Source organism: Podarcis erhardii (assembly GCF_964252035.2).
Source record: "Podarcis erhardii genome assembly, chromosome: 14".
NCBI classification, from domain to species: Eukaryota; Metazoa; Chordata; class Lepidosauria; order Squamata; family Lacertidae; genus Podarcis; species Podarcis erhardii.
In genome coordinates, this window is record NC_138503.1 from 8158366 (window position 1) to 8174207 (window position 15842).

The 15842-nt window shown below is 44.9% G+C and overlaps 1 protein-coding gene across 9 annotated transcripts in view; it reads right to left on the reverse strand.

The window, feature by feature from the left end:
• CELF6 (CUGBP Elav-like family member 6) overlaps positions 1-15842 on the reverse strand; it is a 178350-nt gene that overhangs the window by 134451 nt on the left and 28057 nt on the right. For 2 of the 9 annotated variants that reach the window (XM_081839055.1, XM_081839054.1), the window contains exon 1: positions 13448-13556. The exons of the other annotated variants lie outside the window; for them this stretch is intronic. The gene's annotated coding sequence lies outside the window, so the exon portion shown is untranslated. Of the gene's footprint in view, positions 1-13447; positions 13557-15842 lie in introns of those variants that run through there. 9 annotated transcript variants of the gene reach the window in all.

Below are 15842 nucleotides of genomic sequence, written 5' to 3' on the forward strand. Positions count from 1 at the left end.
ACCAAAGGCCCATCTAGTCCAGAATCCAGTCCTCATAGCACTCAGTCAGATGCCATGCCCACAAACAGAACCTGAGTGCAACAGCACTCTCCCCGCTCATTTCACTGTCTAGGACATTCCCATTGCTCATGTTCTCCACCTGCAGTATGCCATGTTGCTCATCACCTCCTCGAAACCTTTCCCCTGCCTCACATAATCAGGTTGAAAATCATTCAACAAGTAGCAATGAGCCAAACATCAGGGAGGAACAGTTACATGCAGCTGCATAGCCCCATGGCAACATTTGTGTGGAGGAGGTCAGGAGGAGGTAATATAGGGGGGGAGAAGTGGTGTAGAGTGCATGCTTCACCCTTTTCTTGGCTGACATGTTCCTGCTACAAGTATCCATTACCACCTGCCACTGCTGGTTTTCCACCCAGGGGGTTGCAGATACGTGCTTAACTTGCAAGTACACCTGGAATATTTAAAGCAGTGGGTGACTTGAAGAGGGAATTGCAATGGGAAAGCAGCAGTGGAATAAGGTTAAGCACCTCCTCCACTGTCCCCTCTCCGAAGTAGCTTTTATTTGGTAATGTAATGTTTAGCTCTGCTCTGCAAAAGGAAGAACACAATGTATAAACACTACTTCACTGCGTAAATGTAAACAGAGATTTATTTATTTATTGCTGAAGAGTGAATCTCTTTAGTTTGAGAGAGAACTTGAAATTGTTGAGCTCACAGCATGTGCACCTGCCTGTACTCTCCTCTGTGTATGCACACCCACATGTGGCAATCCCTGCAGGTTTCTCTGTCGCTATGGATTTATGAACACCTGTGAACATTATAGGTAACTCTGCACATGTGTCAGCATATTAATGGGGAGCCTCGTGAGACTATATTTCCTGGGAGTTATGATGCACTGTGCCTTCACAGCCAGTTCTGTGCCTCATGACCACCAGAATTCTGGTTTCAGAGCAGGGAATTCTGGCTCTGCTCCAGCAGAAAGTGTTGCTATGATTCTGTGGCTATAAATTAAACAATCCACACCATTACGCATCAGGGCCTTAGACTTTGGACTGATGTGCTTTCCTAAGCCCCAGCAATGAGGAGCCGGACAGAGAAGGAGCAGAGAAGGAAGAGGGAGTCAGGGCAATATGCTGCAGAGCAGCTTTGCTGCCCCCAGACACTCCGGTGTTTGACACACTGAGCTGCTCTCATTTGGCTCAGCAGATCCGAGAGGCTTAGGGAGGCTCTTTGATACAAATGTCAAATTTACATAAACTGACACAAATGGGATGTAAAAATGCACCAGATTATCAGAACCCCAGGGTTTACATGGCAGCTGGGCACGTGGTTGGAATCCTAAAAAGAGGGCTCCTATGCAGCAAAGGCAGGGCTGAAGGGGGAAGGGTTGGCAGGTGGGCAGATTGCAATGCATCCTTGCATTGCTGGGGCTGTGGGTGAGTGTGCACAGCTCAGAGCATCAGGGAAAGGCCACATACAGGGAGAGGCAAACCACCTATGCAGCCTAGTCCTGTTCATGCTCCCTTGAAGTGTGCATTTAGGATGGTAGCCTTGGAGGCATCGGCCAAGATGCTGAACACTTCCACTTAATTCTGTGAACATTGACTTGCTTTGAAATCTGTGCTGCCTCGATTATGCTGCAATAACGAATGATGGGGGAGGAAGAGGAGGACACCTCTCTGCTTGAAACCAGATTCCTGAAAGTTAGAAAAAGGAATTTATAAATAGTATTTGTGGACCTGAGAAACAAAGCTTCCATTTGACTATGGCAAGTTTTTATCCTTCGTGACTACAGAGGAGAGTTCAATGAAGGAGGGAAATTCATGTTTTTTTTAAAAAAAACAGACACAAATTCAGTGGAAAGGGTCTTTCAGGACTGAAGAGCGGAAAGTATTGATACTCTACTCTGGCTCCCTCTCTCATGGCTACTGAACCACAATTTTTGCCTCTTTGTATGGTTCACAAAGTTGCTTAGATATATGATCCCCAAAGCAAGAGAAAAAGAGAAGGATGAACCTCAAAAGGAAACTGGAAGTGCATACAAGAAAATTCAACACACACACCCTCCCCTGCAAATGTACTAGAAGCTAATAAGTGTAATGGCAAAACAGTGTTGCCACAACATAATTAGAAAAACAAAACCCATTGATGATAATAATAGATAATAAGCAAGGATGAAAGACAACTGAAATGACAATGAAAGACAATTACAAGTAAGCATATAACTATATACATCAAGGTCTAGCAACATGACTGCAAAATTGTCCCAAGTGCCTTGGTGCTTAAATTCATAAGAAATTTATTTAGAATATTATGAAATATCTCAACTGCATGGATGGACTTTGGAGCAACCTTGCATCCATGTGGATTGCAACTCTTGACCCTATTAAGGAACGAGATAGATGCAATTTTAGATATCTGTACTATCACTGTACCGCACCCCCCCCCAAAAAATAGCAATTTCAGGTGAGAGAAGCACTTAAACTGGGGAAATGGCATAGCAAAAAAGTACAAACACCACTTGCTCAGTGCTGTGTCCTGATCTGATTTCTCATTAACACCACCCCAAATGGAGCTAGTTGTCTATCTGCCTGTCTATTGTTCTTCTATCCCCTCCATGGAACTACTCGGCTACAGGCACAAAGAGATCACTATGGTTTCATCTACTCTAGTGTCCCCCTTAAGGGTACGAGGCATTCCGGGTTGGCAGTGAGCAATGCAATGAAAGTGGAAGTGCAAAACTATGCATGGAACAGCACGGGTCAGATACTCCAAGGGTGGGGAACCTGCAGCTCTCCAGATATTGCTGATCTACAGCCTGCATCATCCTTGGCCACTTGTCATGCTGGTTGGAGCTGATGAGAGTTGGAACCTAACAGCATCTAGAGAACCACAAGTTTATTCCTCAGGAGTTATGCCATGACGTAGGATTTGCACAGCAAATGCAGGATAAAGGATTTCCCTACCAATGAGGATCAGGACTGTTACTCCTGCCTTCCCCAATCATCGCCACACCTAGCCTTGGCTTTGTCCTTCCCTACCACTGTTCTTCTTCCTTTCTCTACAAAGCATGCAAAAAAGATGCTAGAATAAAGTGCAACTGAGCAGCTGGCTCCTTATCACCAGGTAAACAGAAATGAATCAAAACCCACGTGTGACTGGAATACAGGTCCAATTTAAGGAGGTGTTCAGCACAGCTCAGCTTTGGCTGTGTTTACACAAAGGGGTTGCTTTTAAAACACTTTGGCATGTGTTCACTTCCAATTGTTTGTGTATGAAGAATTGAGAGCAAAAGGGTTTAAAGTGGAGTCAGGCCTGAATTACCGCTCTTCAAAAACAAAAGCAACAACCCTGCAGTCTAGAAAACCTCTAGAAGTTTGAGTCTGGCTTGAAGGCACACAAGATAGCAACTTGAAGATAGCAACTTGAAGGCACACAAGATAACAACCATGCCAGACTAGAAGACCACTTAGGAAACACATTTTAAGGATACTGACAAACTGGAGGCCATTCTCTCTCTCTCTCTCTCTCTCTCTCTGTGTGTGTGTGTGTGTGTGTGGCCAGGATACTGAGGGGTCTGTAAATGCAAGTGGTGGAAAGAACTGGGTGTGTTTTGCCCAGAGTGGAAAAGATTAAAGGGAGACAAAAAAGCTGTCTACATCTGTCTGGAGGGCTGTTGTGTAGAGCATGAAGCAGACTTGTTACCTGTTGCTCCAGAGAGCAGGATTAGAACCAACAGGTGGAAATTGCAGTTAAGTAGATTTTGGTTAAACTATAGGAAAAACTTCTAACAGTAGGAGTTGGAATAGTTGGTACTGAGAAGCAGCGCACAACCTCCCTTCACTGGTTGGCCATCTGTCAGGGATCCTCTCTTGCTCTTCCTGGACCAAATGACCACCAACATCTCTTCCAGTCAGTTCAAGCCAGTTCCTTCTGTCTTAGCTTCAAGATTGCTGTCCATGGTCCTGAACTCTAGGTACGGGACTCTGAACTAGCATCTTTGATCCAGTCAGGGATGCTGACTTTACCAAATCAAGCTTCAGAATTCCAGTTCTGCTTTTCTCCACCTTGTTTGGGCAGTCACCTCCTCTCAGTGGCCAAGATCACAATGGATGAGGACAGCAACCAGCTCAATCCATATCTTCCCCACCAGCACAGAGCTGAGAAGCAGTGGGCACAGACCCAAGACAGTTACATAGCCTCTTCTTCCAGTGCTGAATTATGCGTGGATCCTATTCACCACTTTGGGTTGCAAAAAACAACTCTGAAATCAGAGCTCTAGGAGACATGTAAGCTGCCAATGCTATTCAAATGTCTCAATTACCCTGGGCCAAACTAGACAGGATACCATTTCATACAATTCAATAGTGTGGATGGTTAAGGCAGGCATAGGCAAACTCCGGCCCTCCAGATGTTTGGGACTACAATTCCCATCATTCCTAGCTAACAGGACCAGTGGTCAGGGATGACGGGAATTGTAGTGCCAAACATCGGGAGGGCTGGAGTTTACCTATACCTGGGTTAGGGTTCTTTTGTTTTAAAAAGAACAGAACAGCAGATATGAACCCCCCATCCACACTGGGACCTTGGTGAAAGCAAAATACTTTCCTTCCAAAGCAAAGATCAGTGGTGAAAGTGACATCATTAATCACTACCATTTTTACCTGTTCATTTCCCCCCTTTATTTTTTAAAACCAGGAACAGAAAGACAGTGAGAGATCTGATATAAAAGAGGGTGGAGCTCCTGTACTTTTAATAGCTGCCCTCATCTACCTGGTGCCCTCCAGATATTCTGGACTACAACTCCCATCATCCCTGACAGGAACTGATGGGGCTTAATTCAAAAAATCTGGAAGGCACCAACTTCAGGGGAGGTTACCTTAGCACTTTTTGCAGAAGAGGCCATTGTGTCCCGTGCAGCAAGTTGCCCAAAGTTTCCTATTCCAAAATCCTCTCTTTGGGTAGTACTAAGAAAGGCAGGAGGGACATGGGTGGCGCTGTGGGTTAAACCACAGAGCCTAGGACTTGCCGATCAGAAGGTCGGCAGTTCGAATCCCCACAACAGGGTGAGCTCCCGTTGCTTGGTCCCAACTCCTGCCCACCTAGCAGTTCGAAAGCACGTCAAAGTGCAAGTAGATAAATAGGTATCACTCCGGCGGGAAGGTAAACAGCGTTTCCGTGCTCTGCTCTGGTTCGCCAGAAGCGGCTTAGTCATGCTCGCCACATGATCCAGAAGCTGTACGCCAGCTCCCTCAGCCAATAAAGCAAGATGAGTGCCGCAACCCCAGAGTCGGCCACGACTGGACCTAATGGTCAGGGGTCCTTTTACCTTTACCTTTTTACTAAGAAAGACAGGAGCTCCTCTACTGCCCTCCTTTACATCTGAACACATCAGAGACAAGAGAAATAGGGAGCCAAAGTAAAAAATGGGGCTTGTGTTGAAGAATGAGGGATACAGTAAGTCCCCACTCTGATAAATATCAAAGGTGACAAACTTCAAACAACTTGGAAGTTGCCAATAACAATCATGTAGAGGGGGAAATGGCGGTTGTCACAAATAGAGCAATGCGGAAAGGGGCATTTAAGGTTCTGCTGCTCAGGGCTATTACAAATCCGATCACAGCATGTCATGAATATCAAAGAGCCAGTGCCCCTGTTTGGCTTTCCATGGGAAGAAAGTCCCATTTCCCTTCAGCTCAGATCTGCCACATTGCCATCTGATTTGGGGGCCAGGTTTTCCAGCAGAGTTGGAGTATTCTCGAATTTCTCAGAGAAAGACATGAAGGAGAAAGAAGGCAGAGAGGAGAGGCCAGGGGTGGCAGAGAGAAAGCGCAGCTCAAGCGAGGGGGGCACTAACACAAATATTCCTCCCTTCCCCTTCAGCCAGGGCTCAACTTCAATCAAAAGGATCACGGAGAGCTATTGGCTCAGTAAAATGCATTTGTTGCAAACGGACAAACTTCAAGAATAGAAAGAAGAAGAAAAACAATGGGGAGAGAAAGCAGATTCAATTCTTTTCAAAGCAAAAACTTAAAAGCCCACTCTCCAGGCCTGGCCAGTTGCACTGCAAAGCCCCCAATTTCTCCTTCATGGAGCTCTGGCAGAGAATCAGTACCAAGAGAACAGGCACTCATTAAGTTTTTAAGAGGAAGGGCATTCCTTTTCAACAGCCTGGAGGATGGCATCTCCACTTCTGCAAACCAGCCCTCTCTAGCTCTGGAAGCTCTACACCGGCTCCCTCAGCCAATAAAGTGAGATGAGCCCCGCAGCCCCAGAGTCGGCCACGACAGGACCTAATGGTCAGGGGTCCCTTTACCTTTACCTTTAGCCTTACCTACCAAGTCTGATGATGCCAACTGGGAAGGGAGAAAAAAGAGAGAAAATGACCCAGCTAAGACAGGACCTTCTGCAAGCCCTGCTGTTCAACTGAGCGCCAGAACTGGTGTGACAATGTGCTCAGGGCTTTGGGCAGAACTTAGCAAAGTTCCCTTTGTCTTTACCTGCCCTACACCTGGTGTCATATATGAGGTGTAGGGTAGATGGGCACACCTTGGCCAAAATGGCATCATGGACCAAACAGGGAGGCCTGGGAGGCTTAATTAAAATGATGTGCTGGAAGTACCTCACCCCTGGGTTAAGGAATAAGGGGCCAGGAATTGTACTATACTCAGAGTTCATTTCCTAAATTCATATTACATATTTATACATATTTCATCCCAGAAGCTTCTATTCTCTCTTTCCCTGTTGTGTCTGCCCCCCCTCGAATTCACATACTTAATATTTGTTGCTCAGGTGCATGCACACACCAGCTGATCAAACACGCCCACTGAAGGTTGCCATGCAATTTTAAAAAGCAAGGGACACATAAAACTAAACTCGAAATTCTAATAATCAATACTGGGCCAAAAGTTAAGGTTACATACAGTTTCAAAATCTGAGGCATTCAAAACAGCTAAGTTCACACAGATGCAGCTAACCTCAAATATCCCTTGGCAGAGCAATTCAGACATTTGCAAATGAATAAAAATAAATCTGGATCTGTGTGTGTGGTAGTTCAAAACTCAAGAAGCTGCTCTCAACCTCCAAGACTCAAAATCTAGTTTTTGCCCTGAAGTTCAAAACTGAAGATCTTTAGAATTTTATTTGATGGGATGTTGTGGTGATAATGTTGTGTCTGGGTTTTTTGTGTTTTTTTTTTTAGTTTGCCTGCATTTGTGTACTGATGTTAGTCCATGTCAGTCTCTGTTGCAACAGCAACGGAAACCACAGTTTCAGCAGGATTTAAGTCCTAACTAAGCCTCCACCTTGTAAATTCCCTTTGCAACCCAACCCAACACATGGAATGCATCTCAATTCCCCAAACTCACCCTCTCTGCAAAGATACACCCATACCTGTAGTCATGGAAGATACATACCGGTAATTCCTTTTATGTAAGATATAACATAATATGTTATACAATCAGTGCTTTTTTCTGGAAGTACTCAAGGGTATGCAGTACGGCACCTTTCCCCCCAAAATGTTTAAAGTGTAGCACTTAATGTAACAAGTTCATGGTGACTTCCAGCACCTTTTTTCAAAAAACAAAACCAAAACAAGCGCTGGATACAATATTGCAGGACAAAAACACCTAAAACAGAAGAAAGGTTTTTAAAAAACCCCTGACAAGATAGGTGACTCTTTCAAATCCTCTGAGATATTCATGGAAATAAGTCCCAAATCTCTCTGACGAGAATTCTGAAGACTCTCAGGTTATCTGTCTTAACTCTTTGGATGCTGACATTTGGGTTGCTTTCACATGAGGGCCCTTTAGTGCTGCTGAGGCATTGGTTTAATGCACTCAGCTGGAAGACAAAGTAAAAACATGGCACTTACTGTACTGTTCTATTCCCCATAAAAATCTAGCAGTGCCCATCTCCATGTGCAATAACCTGCTGTAGGTTTTCTCAGAAGATAGTCCCTTCCCAAGAAAAGCCTTGCTTCTCTCCTTTAATTATTAGGTTCCTGTAATTAGTTGTAAGCGGGTCCTTTACATGAAAGCTACTGCTTCTCCTTGACACTGTCCCTTTAATTAGTACGTCCCTCCTTATCCTTTTATTTTAAAGCCCCTTGTACACTTGTAATTAGTTGCTTCCCGGTTGTTTGCATAGCTGTGACATTCCTCTGTTGATTAATTGAATGTCAGCTGCTTTTAGCTGTGTGGACATAATGGATTTATGTGACCATACAACCGTCATAGGCAAACTCGGCCCTCCAGATGTTTTGGGACTACAACTCCCATCATCCCTAGCTAACAGGGCTAGTGGTCAGGGATGATGGGAATTGTAGTCTCAAAACATCAGGAAGGATGAGTTTGCCTATCCCTGCCATACAACATCAAAATCTGCTGCATAATGGAAGCCTGTAGTTAAAGTTCTACTTTCTTTTTGCAGAGCGACAGAAGCAGAACACTTACAAGGAAGCTGTGGTCACACAAGTGAACAGGAAGCAATTAATTACAAGGCAGAATCCTTTTAAAAATAAACTAACAGCATTTCTGAAGAGTCTCAATAGCACTTTGTCAATTCACACCTGGCAATTGGTACTTAAAAATTGCATTTTAAGTTTTTTTAAAAAATTGAAATCATCACAAATCAAATCTAAAAACAACAACAGGAGGAAGACAATACAGAGAGCAATGGGCTGGCAGCAACATTATTAGATTTCTCTGTAAAAACTATGTGTACAAAGGATGGTGATTTTACAAAAAAGACTGTGAAAGCAAGTTAGGAGTCATTTTAAAAAAACAACCCAACAAAAACAACAGATCATTTCTCTCTCATTGTGATCTTGTAACACTGTGGTTTTCAAAAGTTGCATTTCCTATATCACATTAAGGATATCAAACAGTAAAATTTATATTTTTACATGTTTAGAGTCACAAGTTTCATTATGACTCTATTTACCTTGCAGCACTCCAGCTCAAACGCTGAGAGCTGAAGTAGGTCTCTGCATTCAATTACGGCCCACATTCACAAAGCATTAAAGATGCATTGGCTGCAACTGCAGTGGATGCATGAGATATATGCAGGAGGCCAGGCTACTGGAAAAGTGGCTGGTTTGGTTGGTTTACAACAAAAGCCTGATAAGCAGTCAAAGGAAAAGTAAGTGGGGCCCAGATGTTGGAGGTTTCGTGCTAGGCTTGCGACAGAGCAAAAAGGCTGATAAAGTATGTGCATACAAGCAGATACAGAATACTTCCAGAATACTTGGTTTTCTTAGCAGGTTTCTTTAAAAACAACGCATACCCAGGCATGCAAACATTTCTCCAAGGAAAGTTTGTACTTTATTATGGATTTGGATGCAAAGCAGAGGGAATGTCTGCTGATGGAAGAGTGAATTTGTACCTCACACTAGAAAACTAAATCCAAGATGGCTCTTAGGAGAATTTCCATAGAATGATTTTTACATTGCTACCCCACCTTTCTTCCATGAAGCTCAAGGCAGAATACATGCCCCCTCCATTTTTTTCACACAAGAACCCTCGGCGGTTGCTAAGTCTGAGAGGCAGTGACTGGCCCAAAGTCATCCAGTGAGCTTCATGGCTGAGTGTAGGATTTGAACCCTGCTCTCCCAGGTCCCAGTCAACACTCCAGCCATTATGCCACACTAGTTCTGTGTGGTGCCACTCATGTTGGTGCTTTGCAAACACTGTGCAAATGGGCACCCTTGTACAATGGAAAGGTTTTTAAGGCTATGCAAAAAGTTATTCATAAAGTTGTATGTATTTAACTCTTTTTTGAAGATAGTTGTTTTTAAGTGGATAAACTGAACTGGACATTGCTATGTCCAGTTTGCACAAGAACATAGGAAGCTGTCTTTCTGTGTCCAATGTTTTAGCTCCTTTAGTAGTCAAAGTGCTTAGCTGCCTATCCTAGTAATGTCTCCTCTGGTTGCCAGTAGCTCTCCAAGATCTAAGCCTTTCCAATCACCTTCTACCTAAACATTTTTGAATGGTCCACCTATATGCAAAGGATGCACTCTGCCACCAAGCAATGGACCTTATCCAGGTTGGACCAAGTTAGGTATGTTTCTACCTTTGCTTAGTGGTGTTTTTGCTTAGTGTGAGTCACACTTTCCCCTGCTCACTCTTCGCTTTGCTCACTCCATCATATTTCAACAGATGGTGCAGCAGATCAAGCATCATCGGCAGATTCCTTTTGGATCCAGTCCCAGGATACCCTGATCCTTCAGGGGCAGGAATCTCCAGTTCAGCCTCACATTTCCTTGCGTGCCCCCTGCCAGTTCTCCCTCCCACCTTTTAATTATTGCTTCTGTGCAGCAGAACAGCCATTAATGGAAGAACTCCAAGCAGCGCATGGGGAAAATTTATGGGCCCCCTGATTTACTTAGCCAACCAGCAGCTCTATTGATTTTTATTTAGGAGAATAATTAAATATTTATTTTCACTTTGTTAAGCTCAGGAGGTCGAAGCCCACATAAAGCAGAACAGCGCACAAGCAAGGCAAGATCAATGACTTGTGGTTTGGGGAATATTTGACCTCGTCCAGACCTCACATAGGTGGCTTGGCCAAGCCTCCCCAGAGCAAAGCAGCTGGGATCACCTTCCTGGTTGGTTTTTCCATGGGTGGGTATAAGCAACTGGCCACAGACCACCAGTTGGATCATAGTTGAATGAACTGTGCTTCATTACTCTTGATGAAATCCCAAACAGCAAGTTACAGGGCAGCCTTCTTTCTGTTGGATATATGGCTGGTCCCAGCATACAAAACCAATGAACTGGGATCTGTTGAAGGAGGCTATGCATCAGATCCTTTTGAACAGCCAGTGGGAAAATATAGCATCCATGAGAAATGGATGCCCAGATTCTATTTAAGTATTTCCAGCAAAGATCCAAGGCACTTAGCTCCATTATTGGGTAACTTTTACAGTTAGGAAGTTTCTCAGACTATTTAGCCTGGTTCCTGCCTCCCTGCCATTTCTCTGCCCATTGGTTCTAGCCCTGCCCTTTGGAGCAAGATAGAGAACATGTTGAATCAAACCATTGGCTTAGCTGGCCAAATGCTGGCTGTTTTGGCTGGCAGCAGTTCCTCTCAGAAGATAAGAAGCTGCCTTGTACCATCAAGCTCAGTATCGTCTGCACTGGCAGTGGCTCTCCAAGGTTTCAGAAAGGAGACATTACCAGTCCTACCTGCAGATGCCAAGAACGGAACCCAGGACCTTTTGCATTCAAAGCAAATGCTCTACCACTGAGCTGTGGCACTTCCTATGAATCAGCCATTGCTCAGGAATCTCCATTGCCCAGGAATATTTTTGGGTGGAGACTGAAGCCAGGACTTCCTTCTGCAAGCAGGGCATGCACTCTGCCCTTGAGTTATAACACGCACACAAAAGGTGGTTGTGTATTATCCTTTGGGTACCTGCGCCAGAGGAATCTGGAAAGCAGCAAAGGGGAACAATTCCCAGCATGGAACCAAGCACAGCTGCAGATGCTCTTTGCTTGGAGCCTTAACCTGGGGCGGGGGGGGGGGGCGACAACAGAGAGATGTTTCGCTGGTAATTTATGGACAGTTCTTTCATTCCATAAAGCTACCATCTGTCAGTGTGCTGCATGTAGTATGTGTAAAAGCCGTCAGCTTTTTGCCTCCAAGGCCAATGAGCCTCTTGCAAAGAGACCCCCTACACACACACACACACACACACACACACACACACACCTGCTCACCCAACAGTTGAGTTAGGAAGACCAACATTAGTGAACCCAGAGAATTCTAATAGGGTGGGAATCAGAGAAGGGGCTCAAAAATAGACAGATTGCATGAAACAGCCAATGGAGTTTGCCCCATCCTTCCTCATGCCCAACCTTTATTTCAAGATGCCTACAACTTACAAAACATTAGATATTGGAGAAAGCAAGCAACCTCCTTTTTCTTTCTACTGCCAGGGTAGAGCAGCCTTTCAGTAGAGCAGGAATGGCAACCTGTGGCTCTCCAGGAGTTGATGGCCTCCAACTCCCATCATCCCCAACCAGCATGGCCAATGGTCAAGGGTGATGGGTGTTTGTAGTCCAACGCCATCTGGAGGGTCCCAGGGTCCCAACCATGGCTGTAAAAGCTGGTGTGCAGCTGACTGGCCTTCTCAGTTGTACAACCAAAACAAGTGGCTGCACTGTCACTTCCTCCTCATTAAAAAATGTAGCTGGCACCAGAAAATAAAAGCCACGCCACACACTATGTAGATCAATGGTGGGGAGCCTCAACACCAGGGGCCATTTGCAACCCTCTAGGCTTCATTATCTTGCCCTCTGGACTCTCCTCAGACTATACCCCTCGTCAACCCTGTCTGCACTCTCCTTGAGTATTTTGGCCTGGTTAGAATGTGTCCTTAACTCCAATGATGCCTTTTGCTTGCCTGGTTAGGCAGACAGACATGAGTGTCCATGGAAACAGCCTGGTGTAGAAAACTAACATTTCCATTTGTTGATCCGCCCACTTTGGTCTCTGGTCCCACCCACCACTGACCTGTGACCATTGGAAGGTTGCTCATCCATGGCATAGATCAGAGGGCAAGAAATTGCTTTGGTCCAGTCGGCTGAGACATTCAGAGCAAGAGATATGCTACTTCTTCACCCAGCCAAATGGCCTTGTGGAGGACTGTCAGGCAAATCATATCAGAAAACAGCCAGGCAGACTTGGGTCTGCCTACAGGGAGCTCCATTTAAACCATCCCATCCTCCAGCTCAGCTCTCTGCTCTTCAAGCTAACTGCAGCTCTGTTCCTCGGCAGAGGGAGGTTGGCTATTTCCCCCGCCCCACCTCCTTCCCAGCTATGCCTAATCCCTCCCACGCACACGTGTGTGCATGCACACACACACGCAGAACTGGGCTCCCATCCAAATCTCTATTGAAACCAGCAGGAGGCTTCCCTCCCCACCTTGCAACCACTTGAGCGGATTGTAATTCTTGGAGCTGCTGGTGGGGAGTGAATGGATCAGGCAAGAGTGCTGAAGAACAGCTCCCTGTGAGACTCAGCAGGGAAAACCAAGAAGCAAAAGCACAAATTACAGTCCTGTGCGCAAGGAAGAGCATGCTCACAAGTGCAACTGCCCCCCTTTTTCTTCTGCCACCTCCCCCACCTCATTAAAGTCTTCTGAAATGGGCCCTTCTGAAAGGGATCATATGAAGGGAAAATGCCATAGCGGAGGGCAAGCTAATCCAAGATCTGCCTCTCTTTGCCAGAGTCAGTTTCAGTGCAACCAAAACATCAGGAGAGTTAATAAAATGCCTCACTGGAGGAGAGGACCAGAGATTTCCAAGGCACAAACTTCACTCCTCAACCGCCAAGGGCAGAAAACCTTACTGGAACAGTTCCTTATTGGAACTGCACCTCAGCTTTGGCAAAACAGATCCAAGTTTCACGCATACAGTCAGTCATCTCTCATCCCTACCTTTGCTCCTGCATCTTTGTTTGCCTCAGACTGGCAAGCATTTAGCCTGGATGCCAAGCTGCTCTGCCATGCTCATCGAAACCTCGGCTTTGCACATGCTCACATCACACGCCCACACTTAAAGGGAATGTGCATCAATGTAGCTGAACAACCAATGTGTCGGGTTTGTCAGGTCCTGGGAAAAAACATGCCAACCAGCAAGGAAACTGAATGCCAACATGGCAGAATTCAGCTTTTTCCAGCTGAGCTCGGGAGGCAATTACAGGATCATAGCATCGGCCACAAACCAAGGAGAAGCCCTGGTTTCAAATCCTCACTCAGAATGTAGTTCTTGGCCCAGTTTCTTTCTCTCAGCCTAACCTACCTCATAGGGTTGCTGTGAAGATAACTTGTGGTGCAGCTGAGGAACAGAAGACCTTCCAACAATTTCAGATCTTCTCCAACCCATAACATTCTCTTGCTGCTGTTTACTATTTCTAGTTCTCATTAAGGAATGGGAATACTATTCTTAGCACTTGGGTGAAGCATTCCTACCCTTCTATTGAAAACGCATTTTTAAAAAAATCATTAGATAATTTTGGAAAACATTTATGTTTACACCACAGAAGGCACATATCTTTTTTTAAATATAAAGCGTTCTTCTTTTCCACTTGGTTTATGCTGGTTTTATTTTTGGAAATCTCCCCATTTATTCCACCACTATCCCACCCCGACCCCATAAAAAGAAAGGTCTGGTTGATGAAGCAAACACCCAAAATCAATTGCAGAAGCTAAAATGTAAACCATAAGGAAGAAATGTCTAGGAAAAGCCACAAAGCCAGTCCAAGAAGCTACTCCAAAAATATTGTCACATGCCTTCTCCTGGACCCCTTGTGCAACTGCAAAGCATCTACTCACTGAGGCCTGAATACTGATTTCCATACTTAACTCGTGATCTCATACTTAAATTCTCATACTAAATGGTAATTTCTGGATTTTGATCACTGGTTCCATTTTGGCTCAATGACATCAGCTCTCTAGGCCTCTTTTTTGAAAGTGTATTCTGCAACATGCCATTGACATGTCATTCCTACTCCACAATTCCATAATTCCAAGAGGCAATAATATTGTGTTGGTGGTGGGTTTATATTGGACTGCCCATAAATCATTCTGGTTTATTAGTTGTTCTGTGGTGCTTCTCCATGTTATTGCATTGTTGCCATCTGGAGAGGCACCCTTGCTCTATAGAGCAAGAAAAGCAGGACAAAAAAATAAACTAGAACATCTGTGGCCCAAAAAAAAAAAGAAGTTACAGGACTTCAGCAGGAAGCTATGGAGCATGCCCCCGTATGTCTGCTCTATAACTTTTGCAGGCACAATGAAAGCAGGATCGCATTCAAGCGCACCAATACCATCATGGACACAAGTCATAATGAATGCACAATAGCAAGGATGTCCAGAAGAGGCTCGCTATTTCTCTCAAAGGAAGCAAAGCCCCACCTCACATGGGTGCTGCATGTGGTCTGGAATGAGAAGTTCCACAGGCACTGCTTCTGTGAGTTCACTTTCCTTTAAAAGATGGAATAATAAAGGAACATAGGAAGCTGCCTTATAGTGAGGAACACAACTGACTTGTGTGGCCACCACTTCTTAGCAAATAAACTTAACTGACAGTACACCTCTGGCAGCAGCTCTCTTGGGGTTCCAAGCAGAGGTCTATCCTTGGGCTACCTGGGAATGTAAGAGATTGAACCCAAGCCCTTCTCCATGCAAAACAGATGTTCTGTCACTGAGCTACAGCACATCCTTCAGAGTTATGGTGTTTCCCCTTTATTTGCAATATACGAGTAGAGCATATATGGAATCAAACGGAAGGTGCTCCTACTAGATAGGAGAACTGCTACCCCACACTGGATTTCTGGTGAGGCTCTGCACCCCAAAGTACCTTTGCTAAACTCGCCACTCACCTCTCTCTCTCTCTCTCTCTCTCTCTCTCTCTTCAAACAGATGTTTCTTAATACATGCACCTGCCCTCTTCTTTTAGCTGTGGGGGTGACGCAACAGGCTGCTGCACTTCTATAATTTATTATTCATTTGGGGACATTTCTCCACAGTCCAGTGGTAGAGAATTAGCTGCCGCCACAGGCACAGGCTCTGGCCTGGGGCAAGGTGCTGGCTCAGTTTTCTACCAGTAAAACGGGAACAAGAGTGATCCACAACACAGGGCTGGTGCGAAGATTAACAAACCCCGTGCATTAAGCACTTTGAGAATTTTAAGTCCTGCCTAAAGAATGAATGGCAGAAGCTGCCATTAACCTTTTTAAAGGAGGGCTCTGTGGAAAAATCTGTAGAAGGCGAGAGAGAGAAATGTGTTGATCAATATACACAGGGTTGTGTGGTACTTACGGATTTTAGA